The sequence below is a fragment of the Aplidium turbinatum genome, chromosome 1, assembly GCF_918807975.1.
Source record: "Aplidium turbinatum chromosome 1, kaAplTurb1.1, whole genome shotgun sequence".
Lineage (NCBI taxonomy): Eukaryota > Metazoa > Chordata > Ascidiacea > Aplousobranchia > Polyclinidae > Aplidium > Aplidium turbinatum.
Window position 1 is genome coordinate 20,289,970 of NC_137472.1, and position 16,844 is coordinate 20,306,813.

The window sequence follows — 16,844 nt, forward strand, 5'->3', positions numbered from 1 at the left end:
ACACAAAATTAATATCAACACTCGAAAACGAATTATGAAATCCTTTATCTGGACTAGGCCTACGTTACTTTACAATGCAGAAACATGGACACTGTCATCACAAATGGTTAAACGACTTGAGGCATTTGAAATGTGGATCTATAGAAGAATGCTTAAAATTTCATGGAAGGATAAAATCACAAACAAAGATGTACTATCTAGAATACAAACCAACATGGAAATTCTACAAACAATTAGATCAAGAAAGCTAAAATATTTTAGCCACATGATTTGCAATAATTCTATTCAAAGATAACTATTAGAAGCAAAAATGAACGGCAAGCGAAATAGGGGCAGACATGGCCACCTAAAGATACGGCCTGATTTGTCACATTTTTCAGAAATTTCCAGGTTTTTCTAACTTTGGGCGAACGTTTAAATAAATTTTTCTAAAAACTAGATTTTTACGCTATCTTTATTCTTTTCCCCAGATGACACAATAGGTTTTAACATCCTCACATGTTGAAAAACAAAGAAAATTTGATTTCGAAGATTTTAGTCAGACTGTTAATTTTAAATAACAGTCTGATTTTGCGTTTTTCAACTTACTTTTTCTCATTTGCTACTGCTTCCCCAAGGCAACAAAAAAGTTTTATGTCATTAGGAAACCGCAAAAAGTAAAAACATCTCAAAAAATGTCAGTCATGCACTAGCAGTAAAGTAAAGGTCCCATACTCAGATACTGAGCTTTGGGGAATGAGAAGATAAGGTTCTCATTATTTCAGCCTTCGGCACTAAGGAGAGTAGGGTGGCCAGTGCCTTTCTCTCGGCCGCCTTTACTTCAGCAACTACGCCCACCCAATTTATTACACCCTGGGTAGAGGTGAGCGGTGTTTTTCAACATCCAGCTGAAGCCGGGAGTCGAACCAGGTTTGCATAATTGGAAAGCCAACGCCTTATCCGTTGCGCCATCGCACCGCGTGCACTAGCAGTAGCTGTAATCAAAATCTGCAAAATGTGACAAATCAGGCCGCATCTCCAGGTGGCCATAGGGCAGACCACCAAGAGTTTGGACTAATGATATCGAAGACTGGACATAACTTGACTACAAAACTGCAGTAGAAAAATCTCACAACAGAAAAACTTGGCGCCTCATTGCCTCCAACCCTCGACGAAAGGAAGGAACTTAAGGATGATGATGATAGCTAGGTTACTTGTTACAAAAATTATTGGATGAAAAATCTAACAGATTGGAAAATGATCGCAATTCATACTAAAAACACCAGCAAAATATGCACTTGAATTTGAACTAGCAGAGTTTATTAATAGTTTCTTGAAACCTATGAAAGTATTAACTTTTTTACATACGATTGAAGATTGGCATAAAATGCTGTAGCAAGTAGCTTCTAGCCTACATTAATTATAGACAGTTATCGGGTTTGGTATTAAACAACACTTAAATTACTAACACCAGTAATATCTAATAGTAATACAAACAAGCTAACAAATTAAAAAGTAAAAGCAGTAGTCATTAGAGAAATAAAAAACAATTGTTTTCACAGAATAACACAGGTCAACAAAAAAAAAATTTTTTTTCTTGCATGGGCTTTGAGAACTGATTTAGGGTAATTTTGGGGTGCTGAATCCGAATCTGACCTCACGTCAGGTTTGTGAGATATAATAACAGCAAATTGTTACTTTTGTCAAAAGTGGAAGATTTGGCGTTGCATTTACCACCAACATATGCAGTGCTATAACGAAAGGTTAGTGTTAGACAGGCCAAAACAGCCTAAATAAGGTTACTGGACAAGCATTGCCATAGGCTTGCTTAAATCTTTGTGGTTTCATGCAAAACATTGACGGGGGGGGGGGGGTCAGTTATACTTTTAGTTTCCCTTTTGGCTTTTTATTATTGCCTTGTTAATAATGTTGCTTAGAAAACAAATTGGTATCAAAATTATAATTGGTGAGTGTATTTCATCTACTTATGCACCACGTGGCCTGGATTTCTGGATATACCACAATGTGTATATGCAATAAACGCAACGTCAAATCTTCCACTTTTGACAAAAGTAACAATTTGCTTTTATCATGTCTCACAAACCTGACGTGATAGGATAAATCTGAGGTCAGATTCGGATTCAGCACCCCAAAATTACCCTAAATCCATTGAAAAACTCCATGCAAGAAAAGTTGTGTTTACCAGTGTTATTGTGCTAGGCCCTATTACGTAAACTGTTCAGTCATCATAACTCTTGTTGGCTTTATTACGATTTACTGTTTTTGAAATGTGAGCTGGTTGACAGCAGGATTCCAGGATAGTACAAGAAAAAATACAAAGTAGCCTATTCATAAAAATATTATGGCAGGCTATTCCAGAAATTATTAATAGCCTATGTATAACTAAAATTAGTTCCATTTCATTGTGGTATCAGTAATAGAATGTTAAAACAAACCCACCTCTGTGCAACGTTTTACATGTTTTACTGGCACAACAACTTTCACTAACTACGCCTACGGTAGCCTAATAATGTAAAAAAATTGGGGGCCCCCAAAACCAGGGGGCCTGAGGCCTGTGCCTCGTGTGCTTCATGGTTAATCGGGCCCTGAGTGGCAGGCTGCCGGTATTAAGTTTATTAAACAATTTCCGGACCTCGGTAAATTAGCTGCTAACAGCATAATATACAGATAAGAAATCATGGAGATAAAAGTGCCACCAGTGCTCTTGTGAATGACTGTTGCAAGATTAAAAAACAAGCAAAGAAAAATTGGTACCTCCAGCGGGATTCGAACCTATGACTTTCCAATGAATACTTTGTTTTTCCAAAAAAAAAAAAAAACAGAAGTTATACCTACTTTTCTTCTTGTTCTCTCCACTAGAATCACTACACTCAGTGCACTATAGGACAAAGTCGCTTGTCAGGACACTGAAAACTACAGAAAAACATCTGCAAATTTATGACAAAAATAATAACTTTCAAACACATCACATGAACTTGTTACAACCAAACATATTGCGTCTTACGGAGTGCGCATTGAAAACTCATTAGCAATGTCATTTATGCTGATGTCATTAAGAATATTTTGGTGAATGTTGCAAACAATGCTAGCATTCATCCTTTCCTGTCCCAAAGTATTTCTCAGTCAGGTTCTCAATCTAGCCTACGAAGATTGGAAAACGACCTCACACAAGCAGCAGAGCTTACCGGGCAAATTATTTATTTGAGAATAGAGAGGTTTATCCAACTCGGACACAATGCCTGGTAGCCTAAGCTCTTTTAATATTTGATAGGGTAAACCACAACCTCCTATTCAAGAAACTAATTCAACGAGGAGTGCCGATATGTCTTGTTCGTCTAATAGTTTATTGGTATACTAATTAATCGCCGATAAATTTTATTTCGGATCAACGCACTAGTGGAAAGACCATGAAAAGTAATATTTTTACTAGCCACCTATAGTTAATGAAACTAAAATTAAAACCAGTTCTTCTTCAGTGCATGAAGTGTATGTGCACAGGTCGTTGTCAAGGGAGGGGGCACGCCCCCTGCAGCGACGGCCCTGACAACACAATAATTTTTAGAGTTGCAAATTGCAATGCAATGAAATGCATGCAACAAGTCTCTTGTTGTTTTTGCTGCAATCGGCAATCGCGAGTGAATTTTGCAATTAAAATGTAAGCGCACAGACAGTACAGATTCCTTTGAAGCGAAGCGAAAGAAATTGGCACGTGATTTGTGAAAGTGTCGCAATACAAGGCCGCTTTTACATCGGAAACATGGTCTTTCGCGCCACCTCACGATCAACTATTTTATTCTTGTGTTTTCTTTTTTCGTTGGAAGTGTTAGTTTTTAGTAATTGTCGTAAAAAAATAAAATCCCTCTCGTCAAAACATGAAACTTACTGTTTTATGCGCATTAAATCTTTAGATGAGTAGATTAACTAAAATTGCAAGAACTTGCCTTGAGACGTGCGGTTACGTCACAAACTCAGTTTAAAAGACGAAATTCACACACAATAACAACACAAGATCGGTTATAGACTATAAGATCGATATTTTTTCTAGCTTGGCGATATAACTTTAATCCAAAAATAATAACCAAATTCGTAAGTGCCATTTAACTTATAAAGTTAACCCATTTGTGGCGAAAGCGAAAGTACTTAAAAAATGTTTCGGAAAATTTAAATATTGCATAATTATGACCTAAAGAACATATCACAATTATTTTTTTCCTAATTGTGTTTGTACTTTTTGAGAAAAAAGCCGTCCTATATATAAGACGCTAGGCAAATCCGTTACCAAATTTCACAAGCTTCTTGTGCGTAATGCGTAAGCGTTGTTATGTTTTACTTATCGCTCAAAGTGATAAATGGGAAATGTCTTGTTCATGTCTTGTCATGTCATCGAGCATTTTATTAAAATAAAATTTCAAAAAATATGAAGATGAAAATTAGCAAAGTAACACAATATCACTGAAACACGTCATTGCGGAATATGATATTGCTTGAAGCATTTGACATGCAGACCGACATCACATTTTTTGCATCTTGTAGTAGTTTTTGCATGACAATAGGCGCATCGAGTTGCGTGGTAAAATTATGCTAAATACAGTATAACCTTTCTCCTTTACCTATGCGACCTAGCCTACCTCAATCAAATATTTTTATTCCCACTAATACAGTGTAGCTAACTGCTCTAGGCTGCTGCTGAGCTGAGTCGGAGTCTGCCTCGCTTTCTGACCTAGTCTTGTTCTGACACGATCCCTGTTCCATATCTCGAAAGCTAAAACCTCAATTGCTAAGGCAACAGGGATCAGTAGTCAGTAGATGTAAGAGAAAATATATTTCGCACTTGCTAGTGCATCGTCAGTTCTGATCAAAGATCAAAGATCAGAACTGACGATGCACTAGCAAGTGTGAAATATATTTTCTGTTACATCTACTGATCCCCGTTACCTTAGCAATTGAGGTTTTAGCACTAATACAGTGCCTATATTGTAACTCTTATCGCAACAACTCAGCGTTCTACCATTGCTTTAATGAAGGTGTTCACAAAGAAAACAAAAAAATTATCTGAAATTATCAGTAAATTACAATAATTATGTTATTGTTATTAAACAAACACGACTAATTTGACAAGCTTGATGGATTTCACAGTATGCACATTTTTACTACCAATAACGTTTAAGATTACTGATAAATTTTCAAGCATTTTGCGTTTTTTGGAATTTTTTCAATTATTGCTGACTTTGCTGTAAATACTAAACAGCCCTTTAAGCAGAAATCAAAATACAAAGTTTGGAATTTTTATGGTATTTTCATTTGATTTAATTATTTTTCCTACTGCGCGTAAGCGGCAGTGTAACTCAGTTGATAAAAGCATCCAACTGGTATCTGAAGGTATAATTATAAGCACGGCGGTTACCTCAGTGGTTTGATTCTGGATCAAGAGGTTGAAGATTCGATACCTACTGCCGCTGTTACAAATCTATTCATGCATAACTTACAAAAAGTTTTGTCCCTTTACACTGCAGTGGTTTCCAATCTTTTTTTGGCTGTTACCCTAATCTCCACCCTGAAGTGAGCCAATTACCCTAACGATAAATTTTCAAAAACAAAAGTGTTTATTGCTATGTATTTTAAAGGGCTAACTATGACAATCAAAATACAATACTGAATACAAGGTAACAATGCGTGGTAAACATTCAATGCGAAGTTTGGGCCTGGACTTCAGCCGCCAGCTTTGTGATCCTGGGCATTGTGGTAGCCTACTGAGGGCGATTCTTGTGTCGCTTTTGATATCCAGGCGATTGCGCTTCTTTGTCTTAATTCCAAGACAGTTGAAAATCCTTGTTCACAGCGATACGTTTTGAAAAAGATGTCAGGATATTTAAAGCCCGTGTCGCTAATGTTGGTGCGTCCTGGAGTCTGCCAAACAAGAAGGCTTCCAAGCCATTCCCCTTGAAATCAAGTTTCAAGGCTTCGTTCATTCGGAGAGTGATAAATTCTTCTTTGGCCGCAAGTCGTCATCATCCACCTGGCTGTCATCACATATGAAGGGCTCAGCGCAACATTGGAGACTATAGCCGTGTCCAAATTCGGAAAGTACGTAGTTGTCCAATGTCCATCTTCTTGGCTTGTTGGCCTAAGTGGTCAGCTATGTCCTCCTTCAACGCCGCTGTCAAATCAAGCTGGCGATCACACGGCGCTGGTTCGACTCTCGGGGTGTGCGCTTGAGCAACGCATTTCAGGACTGCTCTCCATTCAGCGGCACCTAGTGAATGGAATAATTTCTCGGCAACAAGACTTCAACAATCGGAAAACTTCACTCTGCCAATCTCGGTAACCGGCCCTGCGTCAAGAGCCTCTACAAGTATGCGAACAAGTACCAGGAATAACCTATCAAGGCTTTGTCAGTCCGAGGATAAAGATTCAAAACCAAACCAAACCAAACCAAAACCAAGTCCTTTGCCTTCGAGGTACATGTCCAACGTCTGAAACTGCGCCACTGTGTCCCTTCCAATTCGCTTGTTCCACAAGTTAACCTTTGCGATAAATGCTGTTACGGCTACTTTGGTGTCGATCACAGTTACATTATTTTATTCTTGCTTGAATTAAAAGATTTCCTTTATTCAATTCACCAAAGATATCATCCAGGTAGCACAGCTGGGAAATCCACTGTTGGTTAAAGAAGTATTCAGCCAAGTCGGACTTCTTTTCTATTAGAAAAACATGGACAGCCTCACGATGTTCGACCAGGCAGGTTATCACTTTGCCACGAGACAGCCATCGTACTTGTGTGTGGTACAGTAATGCTTCGTATATTTCTCCCGTCTTCTTGCACAGTTCCTTGAAAAGACGGCTGTTTAATTCCTTCGCTTTTATAAAGTTCACAACCTTCACTGTTTCCAAATCGTGTCTCGTTACCCCCCAAAAATAAGCAAATTACCCATCGGGGGTAATTTACCCCCAGGTTGGGAACCACTGCTTTACAGTATATTATGTTCAATTTTTCGTCATGTTGATGAAAACAGTTCGTGCTGCATGGGATGGGGCAGCGCTAATCAAGAAAAAAAATTATCGTTATCGGACATTATCGGCGATAACACAAGCCAACACACTTTTTGTGTCAGCATAGTAAATGTCATTCTAGGGTATATTTTGGGTGCTGAATTCAAAAATCACATCAGATATTTTGTATCACATCAGGATTTTATTATATCTGAATGTTGTTTTGGTAAAAAATGGTAAAATCGACTCCTGATCTATAATGGTAGGCTATGGCGTTTCATGGAATTTGAACCATTTTTTGTCAACAAGGTTTGCGATATAGTCTAAATTCATCAAGATTAAAGTCTAAAGTCTACACAAGAGATACAAACATAATATTAATGAAAACATTGAGGTATTTCAAGACCTGTTTTATTTTTTTTAATTTTATTGAAGTCTGGTAACTTGAACCCAATTCTTCAAAGTTTATCTGCTAACACTAAACGTTCAACGTCCTTTTTTTACAAGAGTAGGCTACTGCACATTGTTATAACTTTCGCTCGCATGATTTTCGTGAATGTTGTGAGTGGATTTAGGACTTCCATTGATCTATCGTCTTAGGTTTTCCACACAAGCTTTACATGCAGTTTGTGGAGCCCATGATTTGTCCTGATCACCCAGGCGAATTTTAAAGTATGCAAGATATGCTTGTTTCACAAAACTTGTTATGGTTTGCCTTTGGTTAGGAACAGTAGCCTATGACTGCCACATATGTAACAAAAATCATCAGGGTCATTTCACACTTTCTCCTTGAACATGCCATCCTGCTACTTATTTACACCACAAACAGAATTAACACCTTGCTAATATGAAAAAAATTGAAAACATGAAAATTCAAATAAGAATGAGTTATAGACAAGTTTCACATTTAAATCTTCCCATTCAGCGAAAAAGATAAACCCGATGTTATATATCAAAAAGTGGAGTGGTACTAAACATTCAGGCGAAAGTGAATGTAACCCTGCCTGTAAGGGGTGGTTTATGGATAGTTCTCAGAAGGTACATAAGTTGGATGGTCTACCATAAACAGATGGTCCACTAGCCAGATGGTCTAGGTGACTTTTTTGACCAGTGGACCATCTAGCTAGGGGGCCTTCTGACTAGTGCACCTTCTGAAGATAGGTCGGTCGAACTCCAATGGTCATGGTGTCATCATACATCTCTAAATGTTTCAAAATAAAATCATTTCCATGATTATGACAAATTTTCAAACAATATTGGCTCATAAGGTCTTTATAAAACGGTAACAGTAAGAGAAAATTCGGCCAAAAAGCCAATATTATGAGAAAAAATGTCATGCAAAAATTACAAAAACCTGATGTGATGAATAAAATCTGATGTGATTTTTGAAATCAGCAGCCTCAATATACCCCAAATCACATCTTACATTGCAGACACAAAATTTTTTATCTTTTTTGTTGGCCTGTGTAATTTATCGCTCATCGTTATCGTTTAACTTTTTTTTGATTTATCGTTTATCGTTATCGCTTTAGGCATTTTTCGTTTATCGATTATCGTTATCGCTTAACTGAAAAATGAGTTATCGCGCCCAACACTGGCAGCAATTGAGCGTAGGCTAATTGTGAAGATGGAAAAAAGCAATAAACATGAAAAGTGCGTCACAAGCAATACTAACGATAATTTTTTATATAAAAATTATATTTAATTTTCTATTTATATTTATTAAAGCTAAAAAAATCATTAAATTAAGTGATTATGGGGTGGCGATGCACCCGGAAGGGAAGTCCACCAGCTTAGGTCGCGGGGGGCCAGGCTGGGGAGTCTAGGTACCTGTGGAAGGAAAGTGTGGATCGAAAATTTTGTGCGACTCGTCCGCAAAATCTAAAATGGCGGAACGGGCCAGGGAGACGGGCTTAGCTTTCATAAATTTATATATTTATCATATTTATTTTATATTTATTATATTTTAGGTTTTGTGGTCGTGCTAACTATTGATATATAGCCTACTACATAATTTTTCATTCAGGCACGTTTTAAACCTTTCAAGGTTTTGCCACCTTTTCCCGTTCGTTAACGTGCTGGTAGATTTATATCGATTTTTGTAGTTAGTATCCTTTTCGTCCCGGACGCGTTAATGACGAAAAATAAAATGATTGATTGATTGATTTTATATATATTTAATTTAATTAATTTTTAAAAATTATATTTAATTTGTTATTCAGACGTCACAATGAATGATTGTCCGCTTTTCCTTAGCAACATCTTCAAAACATTTCCAAATTTTGCTTGATAAAAAATTGCCTTTGACGTATAGCTTTTAATTTTCTGCTTATGTGTTTTTCAGTATGCGCCTGATGATTGTACCTTGCAGTACATGAAACCAATGGTAGCGCAAACTTTTTGTAGTTGAACAAATAATGGTTTACATTAGCTCTGTCTTTTAAACATTGAGCACTTTTATTTGCAACTGCTGTAATCAATTTCTGGATTAGGCTACATACATACACATAGGCCTAAATCAAATATAGTTATTACTTTCTGAATCCTTAACAGCCTGTTTCACCTTTAACGGGTCATCAGAAGGGTCTTATTCAAATAGAATCTTACATACATAAGCATAAATATACATACATACATACACAGCGATGGGCATTATCGGCGATAATTATCGGCGATAATTTATCGGCGATAATCATCGGCGATCAATTTTTATCGCCTATCCGCTCAATTATTTTTTGAGTTATTGTTTATCGTTATCGCCAAAGGCAATATTTAATTATCGCCAATAAATTTTTATTTCGGATCAACACACAAGTGGAAAGACCATGAAAAGTAATATTTTTACTAGCTACCGTACCTAGTTTATGAAACTAAAATTGAAACCAGTTCTTAATTCTTCAGTGCCTGAATTTGTGTGTGCACAGGTCGTTGTCAGGGGAGGGCTTCACGCCCCCCTGCAGCGACGGCCCTGACAACACAATTATTTTTAAACTTGCAAATTGCAATGCAATGAAATGCATGCAACAATTCTCTTGTTGTTTTGCTGCAATCGGCAATCGCGAGTGAATTTTACAATTAAAATGTAAGCGCACAGGAATTAAAACAACAGAATTTAACCAGCAAGTGTAGTAGCCATTTTGAACAGGTTTAATGTCATCATTTTATGAGGTGGCGCAGACTGGACAACTTTTCGATTTTACATCGGAAACATGGTCTTTCGCGCCACCTCACGATCAACTATTTTATTCTTGTGTTATCTTTTTCTCGTTGGAAGTGTTAGTTTTTATTGTCGTAAAAAAATAAAATCTCTCTCGTCAAAACATGAAACTTACTGTTTCAAGTGCATTAAATCTTTAGATAAGTAGATTAACTAAAATTGCAAGAACTTGCCTTGAGACGTGCGGTTACGCCACAAACTCAGTTTAAAAGACAAAATTCACACACAATAACAACACAAGATCGGTTAGAGACTATAAGATCGATTTTTTTTCTAGCTTGGCGATATAACTTTAATCCAAAAATAATAACCAAATGCGTAAGTGCCATTTAACTTAAAAAGTTAACCCAGTTATGCCGAAAGTAAAACTACTTAAAAACTTTTTCGAAAAATTTAAATATTGCATAATTATGACCTAAAAAACTCATCACAATTATTTTTTTCCTAATTGTGTTTGTACTTTTTGAGAAAAAAGCCGTCCTATATATAGGACGCAAGGCAAATCCGTTACCAAATTTCACAAGCTTCTTGTGCGTAATGCGTAAGCGTTGTTATGTTTTACTTATCGCTCAAAGTGATAAATGGGAAATGTCTTGTTCATGTCTTGTTATGTCATTATTGTCATCGAGCATTTTATTGAAATGAAAGTTCAAAAAGTATGAAGATGAAAATTAGCAAAGTAACACAACATCACTGAAACAAGTCATTGCGGAATATGATATTGCTTGAAGCATTATTTGACATGCAGACCGACATCACATTTTTTGCATCTTGTAGTAATTTTTGCATGACAATAGGCGCATCGAGTTGCGTGGTAAAATTATGCTAAATACAGTATAATAACCTTTCTCATTTACCTATGCGACATAGCCTATACCTCAATCAAATATTTTTATTCCCACTAATACAGTGCCTATATTGTAATTCTTATCTCAACAACTGAGCGTTCTGCCATTGCTTTAATGATAGTGTTCATGTTCACAAAGAAAACAACAAAAAAATATCTGAAATTATCAGTAAATTACGATAATTATGTTATTGTTCTAAAACAAACACGACTAATTTGACAAGCTTGATGGATTTCACAGTATGCACATTTTTATTACCAATAGCGCTTAAGATTACTGATAAATTTCAAGCATTTTGCGTTTTTTGGAATTTTTTCAATTATTGCTGACTTTGCTGTAAACAGCTCTTTAAAAGCAGAAATCAAAATACAAAGTTTGGAATTTTTTATGGTATTTTCATTTGATTTAATTATTGTGCCTACTGCATGTACTGTAAGCGGCAATGTAACTCAATTGATAAAAGCATCCAACTGGTATCTGAAGGTACTATAATTATAAGCACGGCGGTTACCTCAGTGGTTTGATTCTGGATCATAGCATCTTTTCACATATAAACTAGGTGGGCACTTGCCCACCTAGTCCCTTTTCTTGCCCCCCTGGCCCTTTCTTTGCCCCCCTAGTTTGAAACTAGGTGGGCAATTTTTAAGACTTAATTTTGTTTAAATTAAATCCAAGTTAAAGAATGAACAACTAAATTCAGTGGTTCTCAACCTTTTTTTGGCTGTTACCCTAATCTCCACCCTGAAGTGAGCCAATTACCCCAATATCAATTTTCAAAAACAAAGTGTTTATTGCTATGTATTTCAAGGGGCTAACTATGACAATCAAAATGCAATACAATGCTGAATACAAGATGACAATGCGTGGTAAACATTCAATGCGAAGGTTGGACCTGGACTTCAGCCGCCAGCTTTGTGATCCTGGGTTTTGTGGTAGGCTACTGAAGGCGATTCTTGCGTTGCTTTTGACATCCAGGCGATTGCGCTTCTTTGTCTTCATTCCCAAGACAGTTGAAAACATTTGTTCACAGCGATACGTTGTTGAAAAAGATGTCAGGATATTTAATGCAGTGTCGCTAATGTTGGTGCGTCCTGGAGTCTGCCAAACAAGAAGGGTTCCAATCCAAGCCTTTCCTCTTGAAATCAAGTTTCAAGGCTTCGTTCATTCGGAGAGTGATAAATTCTTCTTTGGCCGCAAGTCGTCATCATCCACCTGGCTGTCATCACATGCGAAGGGCTCAGCGCAACATTGGAGACTATAGCCGTGTCCAAATTCGGAAAGTACGTAGTTGTCCAATGTCCATCTTCTTGGCTTGTTGGCCTAAGTGGTCAGCTATGTCCTCCTTCAACGACGCTGTCAAATCAAGTCCATAGCCTTCGAAGTAGGGGAAGGTCGGGACCCATGATCATGGTGGGAGCCATAATCCACCCCCGTTTTTTTTAATATAAAGTGCTCTTTTTGCATTTATTGACGTCATTATATTTTTTATGCTTGGATAACTTTCCCACAATCCTTTGGTTAAAATTGTACAAAAAAATGAAGGTGCAAAGAGGATTTATAGGTTTTGGGTTAAAAAACGTAATTTTTTTTGGCTGAATGTGTTTTAAAATAACTCATTTGTTATGCAAGAAATGTTCATAAACTTTTTTATAGTGGTAGGTGATGTATTTATGATGAGATTAAGCTGAAAGTTTTTTAGATAGCAATGTTAGTTTTTTTTCAGCTGTTGTTTCATTTTTGAACGATCAGGTAGGGAGCCTTGAGTCACCTTGTGTTGGGACCTACAAGCCATGACAAGTGCCTGTGATAGTAGATGTTAAAGTGTCATATGACATCATTTTTTTTTTGTTTTCACACCTTTCCATTAGGATATATCACAATTCTTACTTTTGTTTCGTTTGCAACTATTAATTATGCTATTTCACATGAAAATTCTGACAACTCATCCCAAGGAATCATTTGAAAATTCTCCATCGTTTATTTCAAAATTTAAAGCTTGGAAGCTGGCTTGAAGATTGATTTCACACATAAATAATACAACTATGTTTTAGAATTGTATTTTTGATATGGCGAAGTGATTTCTTTGCTAAAATACTACCTTTTTTGGCTTATCGCAATTGTGGCTTATCGCTCCCCACATGTGGGGAGCGATAAGCCGCTTGGCGCGTGTTTATGTTTTTGAGCGTAAATTAAACATTCGCTGAAATAATAACTTGTGCTTTTGCTGTAGAGTAGGTAGCAATACAAGGCATTGCAAAACCAATTTTTAGAGAAAAATATTGAGAAACCTAGAAGATATGCATCTAAAAGAAAAAAGTGGCTCGCAGGTCCCGATCTTCCCCTACATGTCAAACGTCTGAAACTGCACTACTGTACCTCTTCCAATTCGGTTGTTCCACCATTCAACCTTCGCCACAAATGCAGCTAAGGCTACTTTGGTGTCGATCACAGTTACATTCTTGCCTTGAATTAAAAGATTGTCTTTGTTCAATTCACCAAAGATATCAGCCAGGTAACACAGCTAGGAAGTCCACTGTTGGTTAGGGAAATATTCAGCCAAGTCGGACTTCTTTTCTATCAAAAAAACATGGATAGCCTCACGAAGTTCGACCAGGCGGGTTATCACCTTGCCACGAGACAGCCATCGTACTTGTGTGTGGTACAGTAATGCTTCGTATCTTTCTCCCATCTTCTTGCACAGTTCCTTGAAAAGACGGCTGTTCAATTCTTCCGCTTTTATAAAGTTCATTATCTTTACTTGCTTCATTGTTTCCAAATCGGGTCTCGTTAGGCTACCCCCCAAAAATAAGCAAATTAGTTGGAACCACTGAGCTAAATGGAAAGCATTAGCATACATTTAGAACTTATGAGCCTACCTTTGACCTTACTTATAATATCCTTAATGTTCCATTCAAGCAGATTAATTATCAATTTGTGTTGTGAGTACCGTACGCGGTACCTCAAATTTTGTGTGAGATTCTAATTGTCTGAATTACCGAAGTTTGTTTCCTGATTTTTATCAAAATAAAATACCAGCTCATTAGAATCATCTAATTCTGCATAGATTCAACTCATTATAATATTTTAGCAGTTGTGTTTCATATAGGCTAGGCTATTACCATAGCTGTTTCTTGTTACTTTAGTACAAGAGACCTCTGCAACTAAATGTTGCTAGATTAAATTTTATTACATTATTATTTACAAAATATTGTGGGCAAGGATGAATATAGGAATCAATTATGGGTCTCAAAAGTTTAGTCTAGTTATAATATGCCTTTTCACCAACAATTTTCCTGAGAAATCTTCATTTTTAAGCTTAATGTTTTACGCTCGGGAAAAAAATGACCCTTTTCACATGATTTACGCGCGAAAAGTGCCCTTTTTAACATAACTCTCGCGCTAAAAGTGACCTTTTTTGAATATTTGCCCACCTAGTCCCAATTTGTGAAAAGATGCTATGTTCTGGATCAAGAGGTTGAAGATTCGATACCCACTGCCGCTGTTGCAATTCTATTCATGCAGAACTTACAAAAAGTTTTGTCCCTTTACAGTATATTAGCCTACGTTCGATTTTTCGTCATGTTGATGAAAACAGTTCGTGCTGCATGGGATGGGGCATTGGGGCAGAGCTAATCAAGAAAAAAATTATCGTTATTGGATATTATCGGCGATAATTTTATCGTTTATCGTTATCGCTTAACTTTTTTTTGGTTTATTGTTTATCGTTATTGCTTTAGACATTTTGCGTTTATCGATTATCGTTATCGCTTAACTAAATTCCATCCACGATCCCCTTGTTAAATTCAACAGATTCGTCATTTATTAACGCCTGCAAAATAAGCTACTTGATCCAACTACTTGGCCAGAGGACACAGTAATGACACACGGAGAAAACGAAATCATTGAAGTGGCAAAGAGATTACGCTTAGATTTTAGATGAACGCAAAGCTGTGAGGAAACTTTGTGAATATGTAACTACGAAAAAAATATTCCAGAGTCTTCATAATTTGATCACTACTAAAATCCATTACAATTTCATCGAACGAGTGTGAGCGCTGATTTTCATAAATGAATCTCATACTGACATCTGACCAGGGTTGCAAGTATCGGTTCCGAATAGCTATTCGATAGCGCTATTCTTTACTTTTTCAATATCGATTATGTTCAAGTCTTTTCTTTTTTCCGCCAATATCGTTTATGGTTTTTCTTTACTTTTTTTTTGGCTGAATCGACATTCTTTATTCGATTGTTTGGCGACTTTTTTCAAGCATTTAATTTTACTTAATAACAGACGGACAAAGATATCATAACATATTTTGACGCTTATGCGAGAAAAACGATAATTGAACAATACCGATCAAGCGGAGTTGAAAGGATAAGCATTTTGTTTGAAGTTATGCATGATTGTGCAGAAAGGCACTAAGATTGGAAATCGCTAATTGTTTTGTCTAGGGCCTGTGGCGCCCAAGAGCTAATTTTCTCTGACGCAACGCGCGTCACTTCTATGACGTCAAGCCGTATTCTAGAACATTGTCTGTGGCGCTAGAGAGCCATTTTCTCTGACGTAGCGCGAGTCATTTCCATGACGTCATGTCGAATTCTAGAACCTTCCTTTCCAATTAACAAATAGGCCTACCGCGTGCTCTAGGAATGCAGTCTTGTAATGAATTTTTGCATTGTGCCTGAATCGCAGTCCCACTGTAATTCATCGACACGTAAATCCACCGTTATATTACGTTAGATGGTCGCATGTAGAATTGGCAATGCCTGTGGATGCGCCTCTCCAATTAAAGCTAGAATTAAAACTATTCACCAGCTCAGTGGCCGAGTGGTTTCGCCTTCGGCTCTGGTGCTGGTAGATCTGAGATCGATTCCAGGTCGGGTCAAACCGAAGACTTTAAAAACGGTACCGATTGTGTTCTATCCTGCATAGTGCAGTGAGAATGAGTCGGGTAATAATGTGATAACATCGTAAACCTGATACAAATTAAAAATGAGCCCTGTCGCTAAAAGACCTTAGCTGTTGTAGAGCGACAATAAATAAAACCATAACATTATTATTATTATTATTCAAACTATTCACCAGCTCAGTGGCCGAGTGGTTTCGCCTTCGGCTCTGGTGCTGGTAGATCTGAGATCGATTCCAGGTCGGGTCAAACCGAAGACTTTAAAAACGGTACCGATTGTGTTCTATCCTGCATAGCGCAGTGAGAATGAGTCGGGTAATAATGTGATAGCATCGTAAACCTGATATAAATTGAAAATGAGCCCTGTCGCTAAAAGACCTTAGCTGTTGTACAGCGACAATAAATAAAACCATAACATTATTATTATTATTCAAACTCAAACTATTGACTATTCAGGCTACTTTTCCATTTGTAATCAAGCTGGTTGGTTGATTTCTGCGGCTTCTAGAATGTAATTTGTAAAAGGCAATATGTAGAATTCTATTCTCTGGAAGGTGCAATCGTAAACGAAATTCCTTTTACCCCGAAGTTGAAGTTCTTTTTGTTGTGATGGAGTTCATAATATAATACGCCAGCATGCTAGTATTTTGGTAGTGGAATTGTTAGTGGTTCGGTGTTCTCATTTTGATGTGTGCGGATTCTGTTCGTCTGAAGCTAGAAGTCAAGCTAATAAATAACGCAGCCTTAAAGGATTCTATCTTGTGGTCAAATATTATTCTGTCAAACCAGTTGATAGATAAGGCAGTGAAGAAGACTATCGTGTCCTGGTCATTCCTAGCCAGTTTGACCACGGTTCTGCCCAGGAATGTCGCCGTCAGCATA